The 21746-nt window shown below is 35.5% G+C and overlaps 2 protein-coding genes across 19 annotated transcripts in view; one reads left to right on the plus strand and one right to left on the minus strand.

Moving 5' to 3' along the window:
• The window catches only part of eys (eyes shut), a 457691-nt gene that overhangs the window by 325122 nt on the left and 110823 nt on the right, over nucleotides 1-21746 (minus strand). The gene's annotated exons all lie outside the window — the stretch shown is intronic.
• Nucleotides 1-21746, plus strand: part of LOC137241108 (uncharacterized) — a 471192-nt gene that overhangs the window by 320996 nt on the left and 128450 nt on the right. The gene's annotated exons all lie outside the window — the stretch shown is intronic.

The following is a 21746-nucleotide window of genomic DNA, read 5'->3' on the forward strand; positions in this document are numbered from 1 at the left end:
GGAAGAATTAGTTTTGAAATAATAATCGGTTCTCAAAGAATAATTGGTTTTGAAAGAATAGTCGCGCTTCCAAAAGAAGACACGGTATCGAAAGTTGGATCGATTGTAAAGAGTTACTGTAACGAAAGAGTAAGTTGTTCTCAAAAAGTAATAAGTTATAAAAACTGACTCAGATATTTTTAAAGTAAACGGTACCATGAAAGTAGTCCGTTTCTAAAAATTTCTTAAAATTGTTTTGAAAAAGTAAACAGTTTCGGAAAAGTAAGCTATACCAAACGAGTCACAAGTACCCGAAACTGTTTATTTTTCTGATCATGTTTCTTTAGGTATTGATTTATTTCGGAGCCTTAGTTGAGCCCCAAAAACTGATCCTTATTTATTTTGAAATTCAATGGGATGAACTCCTTTTGATTTCGAAAATATTATCGAAGGGGTCCGCAAATTATATTGAAATTATTGGGAATTCTTGGCTTGGTCGAAAAAATATAGTTTTGAAACTAAGTAAAAATTTTGGTGATTTCAAAGCACTATTGGTAGTCACAGAATAAAGTCTGTTTCGTATGGCAAATGTCATTTACTGACCTTGAAAAGCTGCCAACGAGAAAACTCACTCATGTTGAGCAACATAAATTTGATGAAATCTTCTTAGGTTAGGTTGAACTGGCCGGTCCATGAGGACCTCACATAGACTGATTGAGATCGTAGTGTTACCAGAAGTTTGTTTTAACGACCAAACTGAAGAACCCTATCAAAAACCAGGACCTATGTTATAAAATAACTCCGTCCTCTTTGCAAATACTAGAAGCTTCCTAAGACTTAAGCCATTTGCTGCTTCTAGATCTGACAGCTGTATCACTCCTAATAGCTGGAGTCTTAGCCTGGCAAGTGCAGGGCACGAGCGCAGAACGTGGCCGATCGTTTCGCCCTTTTTCGCTAGTTCCCATCTATTCCCATATGCCCTAGGACCCAATATAGCTGTATGCTTCTCCCTGTCCGGATTCTCTCCAGAGACTGCTTACACTCTACCATGCATTTAGATGCTGTGCTATGCGAGATTATTGCCTCAATTGCTGCTTGACGGTCAATGTAAATGTTAACACTGTTGCAGCTCAAACTATTCTCTTCCAGAGTTTCTACTGCTTTGGTTACGGCTAATATTTCCGCTTGGAAAACGCTACAGTAATCCGGTAGCGCATAATGCTACACTCCCCCGAAGCGCAGATAGGGAATCAAGTAGTCTGTTCGTCCTGTAATTAATGACGCTATACTGCTATGGCCGTATGGTCGGCGCTCAAGCTGCCGCGAGGCACTGTGCCTGGTTGCGGTTGTTAAGGCTATGTTCTTTGCTACGAGGACTACAGGTGAAATTTGCAGAATGGCATGCAGTGCTTTGGGGTTGTTTTTAGGGCTCCCGAAATGCTAAGCATTGATATTCTGCATACATCCCCTAATTTTTTGAGGTAGATTGTTCTTTGTGTTCTTTCCACCAAACAAGAACTCGATAGTATAGAATAGGGCTTACAATCGCTGTAAACACCCAATGAGAAAGAGAGGGCGATATGCCTCACGTACACCCAAGCATTCTTTTACATGCATAAAGTGCCGTTGAGGCCTTCGTCACCCACTCCTCCACGTTGAGTTTCCATGACAGCTTACTGTCTAGGATGATTCCTAGATATTTTGTGCAAGGTTTCTCCTGTAGGGTCACCCCTATTACTTAGGCCTGGTGCAAGTTGGGACCTTGTACCTCTTTGTAAATAAGACCATATCCGTCTTCTCCGCGTTGACTTTCAACCCAACATTAGGTGACGAGGTATGCATATCCCGAAGCGCCCGATCCATCAAAGAGCTAATCTTAATGTTAACAAGTAAGGAAGGTTAAGTTCGGGTGTAACCGAACATTACATACTCAGTTGAGAGCTAAGGTGACAACATAAGGGAAAATAACCATGTAGGAAAATGAACCGAGGGAAACCCTGGAATGTGTTTGTATGACATGTGTATCAAATGAAAGGCATTAAAGAGTATTTTATGAGGGAGTGGGCCTTAGTTCTATAGGTGGACGCCGTTTCGAGATATCGCCATAAAGGTGGGCCAGGGGTGACTCTAGAATTCGTTTGTGCAATATGGGTATCAAACGAAAGGAGTTAATGAGTATTTTAAGAGGGAGTGGGCCTTAGTTCTATAGGTGGACGCATTTTCGAGGTATCGCCATAAAGGTGGACCAGGGGTGACTCTAGAATTCGTTTGTGCAATATGGGTATCAAACGAAAGGAGTTAATGAGAATTTTAAGAAGGAGTGGGCCTTAGTTCTATAGGTGGACGCCTTTTAGAGATATCGCCATAAAGATGGACCAGGTGTGACTCTAGAATGCGTTTGTACGATATGGGTATCAAAGGAAAGGAGTTAATGAGTATTTTAAGAGGGAGTAATCCTTAGTTCCATAGGTGGACGCCGTTTCGAGATATCGTCATAAAGGTGGGCCAGGGGTGACTCTAGAATTCGTTTGTGCAATATGGGTATCAAATGAAAGGTGTTAATGAGTATTTTTAAAAGGGAGTGGGCCTTCGTTCTATAGGTGTTCGCCTTTTCGAAATATCGCCATAAAGGTGGACCAGGGGTGACTCTAGAATGAGTTTGTACGATATGGGTATCAAATTAAAGGTATTAATGAGAGTTTTAAAAGGGAGTGGTGGTAGTTGTATATGTGAAGGCGTTTTCCATATATCGACCAAAATGTGGACCAAGGTGACCCAGAACATCATCTCTTGGATACCGCTAATTTATTTATGTATGTAATACCTGCCAAGATTTTAAGGGTTTTTTATTTCGCCCTGTAGAACTTTTTCATTTTCTTCTACTTTATATGGTAGGTGTCACAACCATTTTATAAAGTTTTTTCTAAAGTTCTATTTCGCGTCAATAAAACAATCCTTACCTTACCATGTTTCATCCCTTTTTTCGTATTTGGTATAGAATTATGGCATTTTTTTCATTTTTCGCAATTTTCGATATTGAAAAAGTGGGCGTGGTTATAGTCGGATTTCATTCGTTTTTCATACCAAGATAAAGTGGGTCCAGATAAGTACGTGAACTGAGTTTAGTAAAGATATATCGATTTTTGCTCAAGTTATCGTGTTAACGGCCATGCGGAAGGACAGACGGACGACTGTGTATAAAAACTGGGCGTGGCATCAACCGATTTCGCCCATTTTCACAGAAAACAGTTAACGCCATAAAATCTATGCCCCTACCAAATTTCAAAAGGATTGGTTAATTTTTGTTCGACTTATGGCGTTAAAAGTATCCTAGACAAATTAAATGAAAAAGGGCGGAGCCACGCCCATTTTTAAATTTTCTTTTATTTTTGTATTTTGTTGCACCATATCATTACTGGAGTTGAATCTTGACATAATTTACTTATATACTGTAAAGATATTCAATTTTTTGTTAAAATTTTACTTTAAAAAAAATTTTTTTTTAAAAGTGGGCGTGGTCCTTCTCCGATTTTGCTAATTTTTATTAAGCGTACATATAGTAATAGGCGTAATGTTCCTGCCAAATTTCATCAAGATATCTTCAACGACTGCCAAATTACAGCTTGCAAAAATTTTAAATTACCTTCTTTTAAAAGGGGGCGGTGCCACGCCCATTGTCCAAAATTTTACTAATTTTCTATTTTGCGTCATATGTTCAACTCATCTACCAAGTTTCGTCGCTTTATCGGTCTTTTGTAATGAATTATCGCACTTTTTCTGTTTTTCGAAATTTTCGATATCGAAAAAGTGGGCGTGTTTATAGTCCGATATCGTTCATTTTAAATACCGATCTGAGATGAGTGCTCAGGAACCTACATACCAAATTTCATCAAGATACCTCAAAATTTACTCAAGTTATCGTGTTAACGGACGGACGGACGGACGGACGGACATGGCTCAATCAAATTTTTTTTCGATCCTGATTATTTTGATATATGGAAGTCTATATCTATCTCGATTCCTTTATATATGTACAACCAACCGTTATCCAATCAAACTTAATATACTCTGTGAGCTCTGCTCAACTGAGTATAAAAATAATTGCAAGGGGTCCATAATATCCCAACATCGCCAAGTTGCTAGATTATTCTAAATCCTTAAGACACATTCTTTTTATTCTTCACATTCTTATATATATAAAATAAAGGCATGCTTTTGGTGCTGAAACGAACTAGCTCTTACAAATGTGACCGTCAAAAGTTTCCCATTAACTTTCATTAAGAAGCTTCAGCAGAATATAGCAAACTCAGTGCATTTCTTGAACCAGAAATATTTTATAGGTTTTGCGGAAAAGAGAGACTCACTAGTCAATTATGGCGGTATACCGAAATGACCTGCCTGCTTAGATGACAACCGTATATGGCCTTCCTACGTATGGGGTATCTTATTTTTAGACACACGACCAATTTGTGCTGGTAGGAAACTATGATCTAGTTTACATATAACGAGATTATCTTTTTTTTTCATATTTAACTTCTAATCGTTAACTAAATAACTAGATTTCCAATATAATCGGTAATTATGATAAAATTTTAGAGATGCAGATTTCTTTTTGTAGAAAAATTTACGCCTCTAAAGTGTAATCTCTAACTGGATGCACAAAACAAAAGAGAAACGTGAAAATTTTATAGAAAATGATCTTTTTCTAGGGGATGGAACATACGAAAATGAGTAGGAATGCGTAAATGTTGTCTAAGTTACAATTAGATATAGCACCTTAGCGTTAAACTTTCTAAGTGCTCTATTTTATAATGTTTGCCCATCAGGTTTTGTTTTACTAATTTGTCACTACTTTCTTATGGGAATGTCAAAATTTAATGGAGAATCATTTATGCCGCTTGGTTGCTAAAAACGGGCATACAATATCACCACAGTTAGCTACTTTTAAGCCTAAAAGAGGAGATAAGAAATTGTAAACATATTTTCACCAAAAGGAAAGTGCCGACGGAGTGCACAAATATGTGTAGGTATCAGCATACTTTTATTTAGTGCTCGGGCGGCATATGTTAGTTGATTGAACAGCTCTTAACGGGTGTGTTCGCTCTTTATTAAAATTATTAATAAACCGTGTATGCTACTCTGCGAAGCGCTTTCTGCAGGTAAATAGGTGAGGTGTAGGTGCAAACCAGCATATTGATATTGAGTGCTCGAACGCCAGCTGCTAGCTTTGTAAATAAAACATTTTTAATAGGCACGTCCAAGCCACATGAGAATTATGCAAATATCAATCATTCTCAATTCAATAGCACAAATTAGCTGTGCAAATACATAAACAAATCATATGGAAATTACTGTTGAACAAGCCAAATGTGTCACAATATTTTCGTTGTGCCCGTTTCCTGAAATCTAGAAGGTTCTACTAGTTGTACAAATATCAACCATTCTCAATTCAATAGCACAAATTAACTATGTAAATAAATAAACAAATGAGATGGAAGTTTACTGTTGAAAAAGCCAAATGTGTCACAATATTTTCGTTGTGCCCGTTTCCTGAAATCTAGAAGGTTCTACTAGTTGTACAAATATCAACCATTCTGGTGAAAAAGCCAAATGTGTCACAATATTTTCGTTGTGCCCGTTTCCTGAAATCTAGAAGTTTCTACTAGTTGTACAAATATCAACCATTCTGGTGAAAAAGCCAAATGTGTCACCATATTTTCGTTGTGCCCGTTTCCTGAAATCTAGAAGGTTCTACTAGTTGTACAAATATCAACCATTCTGGTGAAAAAGCCAAATGTGTCACAATATTTTCGTTGTGCCCGTTTCCTGAAATCTAGAAGTTTCTACTAGTTGTACAAATATCAACCATTCTCAATTCAATAGCACAAATTAACTATGCAAATATATAAACAAATGATATGGAAGTTTACTGTTGAAAAAGCCAAATGTGTCACAATATTTTCGTTGTGCCCGTTTCCTGAAATCTAGAAGGTTCTACTAGTTGTACAAATATCCACCATTCTGGTGAAAAAGCCAAATGTGTCACAATATTTTCGTTGTGCCCGTTTCCTGAAATCTAGAAGGTTCTACTAGTTGTACAAATATCAACCATTCTGGTGAAAAAGCCAAATGTGTCACAATATTTTCGTTGTGCCCGTTTCCTGAAATCTAGAAGTTTCTACTAGTTGTACAAATATCAAACATTCTCAATTCAATAGCACAAATTAACTATGCAAATATATAAACAAATGATATGGAAGTTTACTGTTGAAAAAGCCAAATGTGTCACAATATTTTCGTTGTGCCCGTTTCCTGAAATATAGAAGGTTCTACTAGTTGTACAAATATCAACCATTCTGGTGAAAAAGCCAAATGTGTCACAATATTTTCGTTGTGCCGGTTTCCTGAAATCTAGAAGTTTCTACTAGTTGTACAAATATCAACCATTCTGGTGAAAAAGCCAAATGTGTCACAATATTTTCGTTGTGCCCGTTTCCTGAAATCTAGAAGGTTCTACTAGTTGTACAAATATCAACCATTCTGGTGAAAAAGCCAAATGTGTCACAATATTTTCGTTGTGCCCGTTTCCTGAAATCTAGAAGTTTCTACTAGTTGTACAAATATCTACCATTCTCAATTCAATAGCACAAATTAACTATGTAAATAAATAAACAAATGAGATGGAAGTTTACTGTTGAAAAAGCCAAATGTGTCACAATATTTTCGTTGTGCCCGTTTCCTGAAATATAGAAGGTTCTACTAGTTGTACAAATATCAACCATTCTGGTGAAAAAGCCAAATGTGTCACAATATTTTCGTTGTGCCCGTTTCCTGAAATCTAGAAGGTTCTACTAGTTGTACAAATATCAACCATTCTGGTGAAAAAGCCAAATGTGTCACAATATTTTCGTTGTGCCCGTTTCCTGAAATCTAGAAGTTTCTACTAGTTGTACAAATATCAACCATTCTGGTGAAAAAGCCAAATGTGTCACAATATTTTCGTTGTGCCCGTTTCCTGAAATCTAGAAGGTTCTACTAGTTGTACAAATATCAACCATTCTGGTGAAAAAGCCAAATGTGTCACAATATTTTCGTTGTGCCCGTTTCCTGAAATCTAGAAGTTTCTACTAGTTGTACAAATATCAACCATTCTCAATTCAATAGCACAAATTAACTATGTAAATAAATAAACAAATGAGATGGAAGTTTACTGTTGAAAAAGCCAAATGTGTCACAATATTTTCGTTGTGCCCGTTTCCTGAAATCTAGAAGGTTCTACTAGTTGTACAAGTATCAACCATTCTGGTGAAAAAGCCAAATGTGTCACAATATTTTCGTTGTGCCCGTTTCCTGAAATCTAGAAGTTTCTACTAGTTGTACAAATATCAAACATTCTCAATTCAATAGCAAAAATTAACTATGCAAATATATAAACAAATGATACGGAAGTTTACTGTTGAAAAAGCCAAATGTGTCACAATATTTTCGTTGTGCCCGTTTCCTGAAATCTAGAAGTTTCTACTAGTTGTACAAATATCAACCATTCTCAATTCAATAGCACAAATTAACTATGTAAATAAATAAACAAATGAGATGGAAGTTTACTGTTGAAAAAGCCAAATGTGTCACAATATTTTCGTTGTGCCCGTTTCCTGAAATATAGAAGGTTCTACTAGTTGTACAAATATCAACCATTCTGGTGAAAAAGCCAAATGTGTCACAATATTTTCGTTGTGCCCGTTTCCTGAAATCTAGAAGGTTCTACTAGTTGTACAAATATCAACCATTCTGGTGAAAAAGCCAAATGTGTCACAATATTTTCGTTGTGCCCGTTTCCTGAAATATAGAAGGTTCTACTAGTTGTACAAATATCAACCATTCTGTTGAAAAAGCCAAATGTGTCACAATATTTTCGTTGTGCCCGTTTCCTGAAATCTAGAAGGTTCTACTAGTTGTACAAATATCAACCATTCTGGTGAAAAAGCCAAATGTGTCACAATATTTTCGTTGTGCCCGTTTCCTGAAATATAGAAGGTTCTACTAGTTGTACAAATATCAACCATTCTGGTGAAAAAGCCAAATGTGTCACAATATTTTCGTTGTGCCCGTTTCCTGAAATCTAGAAGGTTCTACTAGTTGTACAAATATCAACCATTCTGGTGAAAAAGCCAAATGTGTCACAATATTTTCGTTGTGCCCGTTTCCTGAAATATAGAAGGTTCTACTAGTTGTACAAATATCAACCATTCTGTTGAAAAAGCCAAATGTGTCACAATATTTTCGTTGTGCCGGTTTCCTGAAATCAAGAAGTTTCTACTAGTTGTACAAATATCAACCATTCTGGTGAAAACGCCAAATGTGTCACAATATTTTCGTTGTGCCCGTTTCCTGAAATCTAGAAGGTTCTACTAGTTGTACAAATATCAACCATTCTGGTGAAAAAGCCAAATGTGTCACAATATTTTCGTTGTGCCCGTTTCCTGAAATCTAGAAGTTTCTACTAGTTGTACAAATATCAACCATTCTGGTGAAAAAGCCAAATGTGTCACAATATTTTCGTTGTGCCCGTTTCCTGAAATCTAGAAGGTTCTACTAGTTGTACAAATATCAACCATTCTGGTGAAAAAGCCAAATGTGTCACAATATTTTCGTTGTGCCCGTTTCCTGAAATCTAGAAGGTTCTACTAGTTGTACAAATATCAACCATTCTGGTGAAAAAGCCAAATGTGTCACAATATTTTCGTTGTGCCCGTTTCCTGAAATATAGAAGGTTCTACTAGTTGTACAAATATCAACCATTCTGTTGAAAAAGCCAAATGTGTCACAATATTTTCGTTGTGCCGGTTTCCTGAAATCTAGAAGTTTCTACTAGTTGTACAAATATCAACCATTCTGGTGAAAAAGCCAAATGTGTCACAATATTTTCGTTGTGCCCGTTTCCTGAAATCTAGAAGGTTCTACTAGTTGTACAAATATCAACCATTCTGGTGAAAAAGCCAAATGTGTCACAATATTTTCGTTGTGCCCGTTTCCTGAAATCTAGAAGTTTCTACTAGTTGTACAAATATCAACCATTCTCAATTCAATAGCACAAATTAACTATGTAAATAAATAAACAAATGAGATGGAAGTTTACTGTTGAAAAAGCCAAATGTGTCACAATATTTTCGTTGTGCCCGTTTCCTGAAATATAGAAGGTTCTACTAGTTGTACAAATATCAACCATTCTGGTGAAAAAGCCAAATGTGTCACAATATTTTCGTTGTGCCCGTTTCCTGAAATCTAGAAGGTTCTACTAGTTGTACAAATATCAACCATTCTGGTGAAAAAGCCAAATGTGTCACAATATTTTCGTTGTGCCCGTTTCCTGAAATCTACAAGTTTCTACTAGTTGTACAAATATCAACCATTCTGGTGAAAAAGCCAAATGTGTCGCAATATTTTCGTTGTGCCCGTTTCCTGAAATCTAGAAGGTTCTACTAGTTGTACAAATATCAACCATTCTGGTGAAAAAGCCAAATGTGTCACAATATTTTCGTTGTGCCCGTTTCCTGAAATCTAGAAGTTTCTACTAGTTGTACAAATATCAACCATTCTCAATTCAATAGCACAAATTAACTATGTAAATAAATAAACAAATGAGATGGAAGTTTACTGTTGAAAAAGCCAAATGTGTCACAATATTTTCGTTGTGCCCGTTTCCTGAAATATAGAAGGTTCTACTAGTTGTACAAATATCAACCATTCTGGTGAAAAAGCCAAATGTGTCACAATATTTTCGTTGTGCCCGTTTCCTGAAATCTAGAAGGTTCTACTAGTTGTACAAATATCAACCATTCTGGTGAAAAAGCCAAATGTGTCACAATATTTTCGTTGTGCCCGTTTCCTGAAATCTAGAAGGTTCTACTAGTTGTACAAATATCAACCATTCTGGTGAAAAAGCCAAATGTGTCACAATATTTTCGTTGTGCCCGTTTCCTGAAATCTAGAAGTTTCTACTAGTTGTACAAATATCAACCATTCTCAATTCAATAGCACAAATTAACTATGTAAATAAATAAACAAATGAGATGGAAGTTTACTGTTGAAAAAGCCAAATGTGTCACAATATTTTCGTTGTGCCCGTTTCCTGAAATATAGAAGGTTCTACTAGTTGTACAAATATCAACCATTCTGGTGAAAAAGCCAAATGTGTCACAATATTTTCGTTGTGCCCGTTTCCTGAAATCTAGAAGTTTCTACTAGTTGTACAAATATCAACCATTCTGGTGAAAAAGCCAAATGTGTCACAATATTTTCGTTGTGCCCGTTTCCTGAAATCTAGAAGGTTCTACTAGTTGTACAAATATCAACCATTCTGGTGAAAAAGCCAAATGTGTCACAATATTTTCGTTGTGCCCGTTTCCTGAAATCTAGAAGGTTCTACTAGTTGTACAAATATCAACCATTCTGGTGAAAAAGCCAAATGTGTCACAATATTTTCGTTGTGCCCGTTTCCTGAAATCTAGAAGTTTCTACTAGTTGTACAAATATCAACCATTCTCAATTCAATAGCACAAATTAACTATGTAAATAAATAAACAAATGAGATGGAAGTTTACTGTTGAAAAAGCCAAATGTGTCACAATATTTTCGTTGTGCCCGTTTCCTGAAATATAGAAGGTTCTACTAGTTGTACAAATATCAACCATTCTGGTGAAAAAGCCAAATGTGTCACAATATTTTCGTTGTGCCCGTTTCCTGAAATCTAGAAGGTTCTACTAGTTGTACAAATATCAACCATTCTGGTGAAAAAGCCAAATGTGTCACAATATTTTCGTTGTGCCCGTTTCCTGAAATCTAGAAGGTTCTACTAGTTGTACAAATATCAACCATTCTGGTGAAAAAGCCAAATGTGTCACAATATTTTCGTTGTGCCCGTTTCCTGAAATCTAGAAGGTTCTACTAGTTGTACAAATATCAACCATTCTGGTGAAAAAGCCAAATGTGTCACAATATTTTCGTTGTGCCCGTTTCCTGAAATCTAGAAGTTTCTACTAGTTGTACAAATATCAACCATTCTGGTGAAAAAGCCAAATGTGTCACAATATTTTCGTTGTGCCCGTTTCCTGAAATCTAGAAGGTTCTACTAGTTGTACAAATATCAACCATTCTGGTGAAAAAGCCAAATGTGTCACAATATTTTCGTTGTGCCCGTTTCCTGAAATCTAGAAGGTTCTACTAGTTGTACAAATATCAACCATTCTGGTGAAAAAGCCAAATGTGTCACAATATTTTCGTTGTGCCCGTTTCCTGAAATCTAGAAGTTTCTACTAGTTGTACAAATATCAACCATTCTCAATTCAATAGCACAAATTAACTATGTAAATAAATAAACAAATGAGATGGAAGTTTACTGTTGAAAAAGCCAAATGTGTCACAATATTTTCGTTGTGCCCGTTTCCTGAAATATAGAAGGTTCTACTAGTTGTACAAATATCAACCATTCTGGTGAAAAAGCCAAATGTGTCACAATATTTTCGTTGTGCCCGTTTCCTGAAATCTAGAAGGTTCTACTAGTTGTACAAATATCAACCATTCTGGTGAAAAAGCCAAATGTGTCACAATATTTTCGTTGTGCCCGTTTCCTGAAATCTAGAAGTTTCTACTAGTTGTACAAATATCAACCATTCTGGTGAAAAAGCCAAATGTGTCACAATATTTTCGTTGTGCCCGTTTCCTGAAATCTAGAAGTTTCTACTAGTTGTACAAATATCAACCATTCTGGTGAAAAAGCCAAATGTGTCACAATATTTTCGTTGTGCCCGTTTCCTGAAATCTAGAAGGTTCTACTAGTTGTACAAATATCAACCATTCTGGTGAAAAAGCCAAATGTGTCACAATATTTTCGTTGTGCCCGTTTCCTGAAATCTAGAAGTTTCTACTAGTTGTACAAATATCAACCATTCTCAATTCAATAGCACAAATTAACTATGTAAATAAATAAACAAATGAGATGGAAGTTTACTGTTGAAAAAGCCAAATGTGTCACAATATTTTCGTTGTGCCCGTTTCCTGAAATATAGAAGGTTCTACTAGTTGTACAAATATCAACCATTCTGGTGAAAAAGCCAAATGTGTCACAATATTTTCGTTGTGCCCGTTTCCTGAAATCTAGAAGGTTCTACTAGTTGTACAAATATCAACCATTCTGGTGAAAAAGCCAAATGTGTCACAATATTTTCGTTGTGCCCGTTTCCTGAAATCTAGAAGGTTCTACCAGTTGTACAAATATCAACCATTCTGGTGAAAAAGCCAAATGTGTCACAATATTTTCGTTGTGCCCGTTTCCTGAAATATAGAAGGTTCTACTAGTTGTACAAATATCAACCATTCTGGTGAAAAAGCCAAATGTGTCACAATATTTTCGTTGTGCCCGTTTCCTGAAATCTAGAAGGTTCTACTAGTTGTACAAATATCAACCATTCTGGTGAAAAAGCCAAATGTGTCACAATATTTTCGTTGTGCCCGTTTCCTGAAATATAGAAGGTTCTACTAGTTGTACAAATATCAACCATTCTGGTGAAAAAGCCAAATGTGTCACAATATTTTCGTTGTGCCCGTTTCCTGAAATCTAGAAGTTTCTACTAGTTGTACAAATATCAACCATTCTGGTGAAAAAGCCAAATGTGTCACAATATTTTCGTTGTGCCCGTTTCCTGAAATCTAGAAGTTTCTACTAGTTGTACAAATATCAACCATTCTGGTGAAAAAGCCAAATGTGTCACAATATTTTCGTTGTGCCCGTTTCCTGAAATATAGAAGGTTCTACTAGTTGTACAAATATCAACCATTCTGGTGAAAAAGCCAAATGTGTCACAATATTTTCGTTGTGCCCGTTTCCTGAAATCTAGAAGGTTCTACTAGTTGTACAAATATCAACCATTCTGGTGAAAAAGCCAAATGTGTTACAATATTTTCGTTGTGCCCGTTTCCTGAAATCTAGAAGGTTCTACTAGTTGTACAAATATCAACCATTCTGGTGAAAAAGCCAAATGTGTCACAATATTTTCGTTGTGCCCGTTTCCTGAAATATAGAAGGTTCTACTAGTTGTACAAATATCAACCATTCTGGTGAAAAAGCCAAATGTGTCACAATATTTTCGTTGTGCCCGTTTCCTGAAATCTAGAAGGTTCTACTAGTTGTACAAATATCAACCATTCTGGCGAAAAAGCCAAATGTGTCACAATATTTTCGTTGTGCCCGTTTCCTGAAATATAGAAGGTTCTACTAGTTGTACAAATATCAACCATTCTGGTGAAAAAGCCAAATGTGTCACAATATTTTCGTTGTGCCCGTTTCCTGAAATCTAGAGGTTTCTACTAGTTGTACAAATATCAACCATTCTGGTGAAAAAGCCAAATGTGTCACAATATTTTCGTTGTGCCCGTTTCCTGAAATCTAGAAGTTTCTACTAGTTGTACAAATATCAACCATTCTGGTGAAAAAGCCAAATGTGTCACAATATTTTCGTTGTGCCCGTTTCCTGAAATCTAGAAGGTTCTACTAGTTGTACAAATATCAACCATTCTGGTGAAAAAGCCAAATGTGTCACAATATTTTCGTTGTGCCCGTTTCCTGAAATCTAGAAGTTTCTACTAGTTGTACAAATATCAACCATTCTCAATTCAATAGCACAAATTAACTATGTAAATAAATAAACAAATGAGATGGAAGTTTACTGTTGAAAAAGCCAAATGTGTCACAATATTTTCGTTGTGCCCGTTTCCTGAAATATAGAAGGTTCTACTAGTTGTACAAATATCAACCATTCTGGTGAAAAAGCCAAATGTGTCACAATATTTTCGTTGTGCCCGTTTCCTGAAATCTAGAAGGTTCTACTAGTTGTACAAATATCAACCATTCTGGTGAAAAAGCCAAATGTGTCTCAATATTTTCGTTGTGCCCGTTTCCTGAAATCTAGAAGGTTCTACTAGTTGTACAAATATCAACCATTCTGGTGAAAAAGCCAAATGTGTCACAATATTTTCGTTGTGCCCGTTTCCTGAAATCTAGAAGGTTCTACTAGTTGTACAAATATCAACCATTCTGGTGAAAAAGCCAAATGTGTCACAATATTTTCGTTGTGCCCGTTTCCTGAAATCTAGAAGTTTCTACTAGTTGTACAAATATCAACCATTCTGGTGAAAAAGCCAAATGTGTCACAATATTTTCGTTGTGCCCGTTTCCTGAAATATAGAAGGTTCTACTAGTTGTACAAATATCAACCATTCTGGTGAAAAAGCCAAATGTGTCACAATATTTTCGTTGTGCCCGTTTCCTGAAATCTAGAAGGTTCTACTAGTTGTACAAATATCAACCATTCTGGTGAAAAAGCCAAATGTGTCACAATATTTTCGTTGTGCCCGTTTCCTGAAATCTAGAAGGTTCTACTAGTTGTACAAATATCAACCATTCTGGTGAAAAAGCCAAATGTGTCACAATATTTTCGTTGTGCCCGTTTCCTGAAATCTAGAAGTTTCTACTAGTTGTACAAATATCAACCATTCTGGTGAAAAAGCCAAATGTGTCACAATATTTTCGTTGTGCCCGTTTCCTGAAATCTAGAAGGTTCTACTAGTTGTACAAATATCAACCATTCTGGTGAAAAAGCCAAATGTGTCACAATATTTTCGTTGTGCCCGTTTCCTGAAATCTAGAAGTTTCTACTAGTTGTACAAATATCAACCATTCTCAATTCAATAGCACAAATTAACTATGCAAATATGTAAACAAATGATATGGAAGTTTACTGTTGAAAAAGCCAAATGTGTCATAATATTTTCGTTGTGCCCGTTTCCTGAAATATAGAAGGTTCTACTAGTTGTACAAATATCAACCATTCTGGTGAAAAAGCCAAATGTGTCACAATATTTTCGTTGTGCCCGTTTCCTGAAATCTAGAAGTTTCTACTAGTTGTACAAATATCAACCATTCTCAATTCAATAGCACAAATTAACTATGCAAATATATAAACAAATGATATGGAAGTTTACTGTTGAAAAAGCCAAATGTGTCACAATATTTTCGTTGTGCCCGTTTCCTGAAATATAGAAGGTTCTACTAGTTGTACAAATATCAACCATTCTGGTGAAAAAGCCAAATGTGTCACAATATTTTCGTTGTGCCCGTTTCCTGAAATCTAGAAGTTTCTACTAGTTGTACAAATATCAACCATTCTCAATTCAATAGCACAAATTAACTATGTAAATAAATAAACAAATGAGATGGAAGTTTACTGTTGAAAAAGCCAAATGTGTCACAATATTTTCGTTGTGCCCGTTTCCTGAAATATAGAAGGTTCTACTAGTTGTACAAATATCAACCATTCTGGTGAAAAAGCCAAATGTGTCACAATATTTTCGTTGTGCCCGTTTCCTGAAATCTAGAAGGTTCTACTAGTTGTACAAATATCAACCATTCTGGTGAAAAAGCCAAATGTGTCACAATATTTTCGTTGTGCCCGTTTCCTGAAATCTAGAAGGTTCTACTAGTTGTACAAATATCAACCATTCTGGTGAAAAAGCCAAATGTGTCACAATATTTTCGTTGTGCCCGTTTCCTGAAATCTAGAAGTTTCTACTAGTTGTACAAATATCAACCATTCTCAATTCAATAGCACAAATTAACTATGTAAATAAATAAACAAATGAGATGGAAGTTTACTGTTGAAAAAGCCAAATGTGTCACAATATTTTCGTTGTGCCCGTTTCCTGAAATATAGAAGGTTCTACTAGTTGTACAAATATCAACCATTCTGGTGAAAAAGCCAAATGTGTCACAATATTTTCGTTGTGCCCGTTTCCTGAAATCTAGAAGTTTCTACTAGTTGTACAAATATCAGCCATTCTGGTGAAAAAGCCAAATGTGTCACAATATTTTCGTTGTGCCCGTTTCCTGAAATCTAGAAGGTTCTACTAGTTGTACAAATATCAACCATTCTGGTGAAAAAGCCAAATGTGTCACAATATTTTCGTTGTGCCCGTTTCCTGAAATCTAGAAGGTTCTACTAGTTGTACAAATATCAACCATTCTGGTGAAAAAGCCAAATGTGTCACAATATTTTCGTTGTGCCCGTTTCCTGAAATCTAGAAGTTTCTACTAGTTGTACAAATATCAACCATTCTCAATTCAATAGCACAAATTAACTATGTAAATAAATAAACAAATGAGATGGAAGTTTACTGTTGAAAAAGCCAAATGTGTCACAATATTTTCATTGTGCCCGTTTCCTGAAATATAGAAGGTTCTACTAGTTGTACAAATATCAACCATTCTGGTGAAAAAGCCAAATGTGTCACAATATTTTCGTTGTGCCCGTTTCCTGAAATCTAGAAGGTTCTACTAGTTGTACAAATATCAACCATTCTGGTGAAAAAGCCAAATGTGTCACAATATTTTCGTTGTGCCCGTTTCCTGAAATCTAGAAGGTTCTACTAGTTGTACAAATATCAACCATTCTGGTGAAAAAGCCAAATGTGTCACAATATTTTCGTTGTGCCCGTTTCCTGAAATCTAGAAGGTTCTACTAGTTGTACAAATATCAACCATTCTGGTGAAAAAGCCAAATGTGTCACAATATTTTCGTTGTGCCCGTTTCCTGAAATCTAGAAGCTTCTACTAGTTGTACAAATATCAACCATTCTGGTGAAAAAGCCAAATGTGTCACAATATTTTCGTTGCGCCCGTTTCCTGAAATCTAGAAGGTTCTACTAGTTGTACAAATATCAACCATTCTGGTGAAAAAGCCAAATGTGTCACAATATTTTCGTTGTGCCCGTTTCCTGAAATCTAGAAGGTTCTACTAGTTGTACAAATATCAACCATTCTGGTGAAAAAGCCAAATGTGTCACAATATTTTCGTTGTGCCCGTTTCCTGAAATCTAGAAGTTTCTACTAGTTGTACAAATATCAACCATTCTCAATTCAATAGCACAAATTAACTATGTAAATAAATAAACAAATGAGATGGAAGTTTACTGTTGAAAAAGCCAAATGTGTCACAATATTTTCGTTGTGCCCGTTTCCTGAAATATAGAAGGTTCTACTAGTTGTACAAATATCAAGCATTCTGGTGAAAAAGCCAAATGTGTCACAATATTTTCGTTGTGCCCGTTTCCTGAAATCTAGAAGGTTCTACTAGTTGTACAAATATCAACCATTCTGGTGAAAAAGCCAAATGTGTCACAATATTTTCGTTGTGCCCGTTTCCTGAAATCTAGAAGTTTCTACTAGTTGTACAAATATCAACCATTCTGGTGAAAAAGCCAAATGTGTCACAATATTTTCGTTGTGCCCGTTTCCTGAAATCTAGAAGGTTCTACTAGTTGTACAAATATCAACCATTCTGGTGAAAAAGCCAAATGTGTCACAATATTTTCGTTGTGCCCGTTTCCTGAAATCTAGAAGTTTCTACTAGTTGTACAAATATCAACCATTCTCAATTCAATAGCACAAATTAACTATGCAAATATATAAACAAATGATATGGAAGTTTACTGTTGAAAAAGCCAAATGTGTCACAATATTTTCGTTGTGCCCGTTTCCTGAAATATAGAAGGTTCTACTAGTTGTACAAATATCAACCATTCTGGTGAAAAAGCCAAATGTGTCACAATATTTTCGTTGTGCCCGTTTCCTGAAATCTAGAAGTTTCTACTAGTTGTACAAATATCAACCATTCTCAATTCAATAGCACAAATTAACTATGCAAATATATAAACAAATGATATGGAAGTTTACTGTTGAAAAAGCCAAATGTGTCACAATATTTTCGTTGTGCCCGTTTCCTGAAATATAGAAGGTTCTACTAGTTGTACAAATATCAACCATTCTGGTGAAAAAGCCAAATGTGTCACAATATTTTCGTTGTGCCCGTTTCCTGAAATCTAGAAGTTTCTACTAGTTGTACAAATATCAACCATTCTGGTGAAAAAGCCAAATGTGTCACAATATTTTCGTTGTGCCCGTTTCCTGAAATCTAGAAGGTTCTACTAGTTGTACAAATATCAACCATTCTGGTGAAAAAGCCAAATGTGTCACAATATTTTCGTTGTGCCCGTTTCCTGAAATCTAGAAGTTTCTACTAGTTGTACAAATATCAACCATTCTCAATTCAATAGCACAAATTAACTATGCAAATATATAAACAAATGATATGGAAGTTTACTGTTGAAAAAGCCAAATGTGTCACAATATTTTCGTTGTGCCCGTTTCCTGAAATATAGAAGGTTCTACTAGTTGTACAAATATCAACCATTCTGGTGAAAAAGCCAAATGTGTCACAATATTTTCGTTGTGCCCGTTTCCTGAAATCTAGAAGTTTCTACTAGTTGTACAAATATCAACCATTCTCAATTCAATAGCACAAATTAACTATGCAAATATATAAACAAATGATATGGAAGTTTACTGTTGAAAAAGCCAAATGTGTCACAATATTTTCGTTGTGCCCGTTTCCTGAAATATAGAAGGTTCTACTAGTTGTACAAATATCAACCATTCTGGTGAAAAAGCCAAATGTGTCACAATATTTTCGTTGTGCCCGTTTCCTGAAATCTAGAAGTTTCTACTAGTTGTACAAATATCAACCATTCTCAATTCAATAGCACAAATTAACTATGTAAATAAATAAACAAATGAGATGGAAGTTTACTGTTGAAAAAGCCAAATGTGTCACAATATTTTCGTTGTGCCCGTTTCCTGAAATATAGAAGGTTCTACTAGTTGTACAAATATCAACCATTCTGGTGAAAAAGCCAAATGTGTCACAATATTTTCGTTGTGCCCGTTTCCTGAAATCTAGAAGGTTCTACTAGTTGTACAAATATCAACCATTCTGGTGAAAAAGCCAAATGTGTCACAATATTTTCGTTGTGCCCGTTTCCTGAAATCTAGAAGGTTCTACTAGTTGTACAAATATCAACCATTCTGGTGAAAAAGCCAAATGTGTCACAATATTTTCGTTGTGCCCGTTTCCTGAAATCTAGAAGTTTCTACTAGTTGTACAAATATCAACCATTCTCAATTCAATAGCACAAATTAACTATGTAAATAAATAAACAAATGAGATGGAAGTTTACTGTTGAAAAAGCCAAATGTGTCACAATATTTTCGTTGTGCCCGTTTCCTGAAATATAGAAGGTTCTACTAGTTGTACAAATATCAACCATTCTGGTGAAAAAGCCAAATGTGTCACAATATTTTCGTTGTGCCCGTTTCCTGAAATCTAGAAGTTTCTACTAGTTGTACAAATATCAGCCATTCTGGTGAAAAAGCCAAATGTGTCACAATATTTTCGTTGTGCCCGTTTCCTGAAATCTAGAAGGTTCTACTAGTTGTACAAATATCAACCATTCTGGTGAAAAAGCCAAATGTGTCACAATATTTTCGTTGTGCCCGTTTCCTGAAATCTAGAAGGTTCTACTAGTTGTACAAATATCAACCATTCTGGTGAAAAAGCCAAATGTGTCACAATATTTTCGTTGTGCCCGTTTCCTGAAATCTAGAAGTTTCTACTAGTTGTACAAATATCAACCATTCTCAATTCAATAGCACAAATTAACTATGTAAATAAATAAACAAATGAGATGGAAGTTTACTGTTGAAAAAGCCAAATGTGTCACAATATTTTCATTGTGCCCGTTTCCTGAAATATAGAAGGTTCTACTAGTTGTACAAATATCAACCATTCTGGTGAAAAAGCCAAATGTGTCACAATATTTTCGTTGTGCCCGTTTCCTGAAATCTAGAAGGTTCTACTAGTTGTACAAATATCAACCATTCTGGTGAAAAAGCCAAATGTGTCACAATATTTTCGTTGTGCCCGTTTCCTGAAATCTAGAAGGTTCTACTAGTTGTACAAATATCAACCATTCTGGTGAAAAAGCCAAATGTGTCACAATATTTTCGTTGTGCCCGTTTCCTGAAATCTAGAAGGTTCTACTAGTTGTACAAATATCAACCATTCTGGTGAAAAAGCCAAATGTGTCACAATATTTTCGTTGTGCCCGTTTCCTGAAATCTAGAAGTTTCTACTAGTTGTACAAATATCAACCATTCTGGTGAAAAAGCCAAATGTGTCACAATATTTTCGTTGTGCCCGTTTCCTGAAATCTAGAAGGTTCTACTAGTTGTACAGATATCAACCATTCTGGTGAAAAAGCCAAATGTGTCACAATATTTTCGTTGTGCCCGTTTCCTGAAATCTAGAAGGTTCTACTAGTTGTACAAATATCAACCATTCTGGTGAAAAAGCCAAATGTGTCACAATATTTTCGTTGTGCCCGTTTCCTGAAATCTAGAAGTTTCTACTAGTTGTACAAATATCAACCATTCTCAATTCAATAGCACAAATTAACTATGTAAATAAATAAACAAATGAGATGGAAGTTTACTGTTGAAAAAGCCAAATGTGTCACAATATTTTCGTTGTGCCCGTTTCCTGAAATATAGAAGGTTCTACTAGTTGTACAAATATCAAGCATTCTGGTGAAAAAGCCAAATGTGTCACAATATTTTCGTTGTGCCCGTTTCCTGAAATCTAGAAGGTTCTACTAGTTGTACAAATATCAACCATTCTGGTGAAAAAGCCAAATGTGTCACAATATTTTCGTTGTGCCCGTTTCCTGAAATCTAGAAGTTTCTACTAGTTGTACAAATATCAACCATTCTGGTGAAAAAGCCAAATGTGTCACAATATTTTCGTTGTGCCCGTTTCCTGAAATCTAGAAGGTTCTACTAGTTGTACAAATATCAACCATTCTGGTGAAAAAGCCAAATGTGTCACAATATTTTCGTTGTGCCCGTTTCCTGAAATCTAGAAGTTTCTACTAGTTGTACAAATATCAACCATTCTCAATTCAATAGCACAAATTAACTATGCAAATATATAAACAAATGATATGGAAGTTTACTGTTGAAAAAGCCAAATGTGTCACAATATTTTCGTTGTGCCCGTTTCCTGAAATATAGAAGGTTCTACTAGTTGTACAAATATCAACCATTCTGGTGAAAAAGCCAAATGTGTCACAATATTTTCGTTGTGCCCGTTTCCTGAAATCTAGAAGTTTCTACTAGTTGTACAAATATCAACCATTCTCAATTCAATAGCACAAATTAACTATGCAAATATATAAACAAATGATATGGAAGTTTACTGTTGAAAAAGCCAAATGTGTCACAATATTTTCGTTGTGCCCGTTTCCTGAAATATAGAAGGTTCTACTAGTTGTACAAATATCAACCATTCTGGTGAAAAAGCCAAATGTGTCACAATATTTTCGTTGTGCCCGTTTCCTGAAATCTAGAAGTTTCTACTAGTTGTACAAATATCAACCATTCTCAATTCAATAGTACAAATTAACTATGCAAATATATAAACAAATGATATGGAAGTTTACTGTTGAAAAAGCCAAATGTGTCACAATATTTTCGTTGTGCCCGTTTCCTGAAATATAGAAGGTTCTACTAGTTGTACAAATATCAACCATTCTGGTGAAAAAGCCAAATGTGTCACAATATTTTCGTTGTGCCGGTTTCCTGAAATCTAGAAGTTTCTACTAGTTGTACAAATATCAACCATTCTGGTGAAAAAGCCAAATGTGTCACAATATTTTCGTTGTGCCCGTTTCCTGAAATCTAGAAGGTTCTACTAGTTGTACAAATATCAACCATTCTGGTGAAAAAGCCAAATGTGTCACAATATTTTCGTTGTGCCCGTTTCCTG

Source organism: Eurosta solidaginis, chromosome 2 (genome assembly GCF_040869045.1).
Source record: "Eurosta solidaginis isolate ZX-2024a chromosome 2, ASM4086904v1, whole genome shotgun sequence".
Classification (NCBI taxonomy): Eukaryota; Metazoa; Arthropoda; class Insecta; order Diptera; family Tephritidae; genus Eurosta; species Eurosta solidaginis.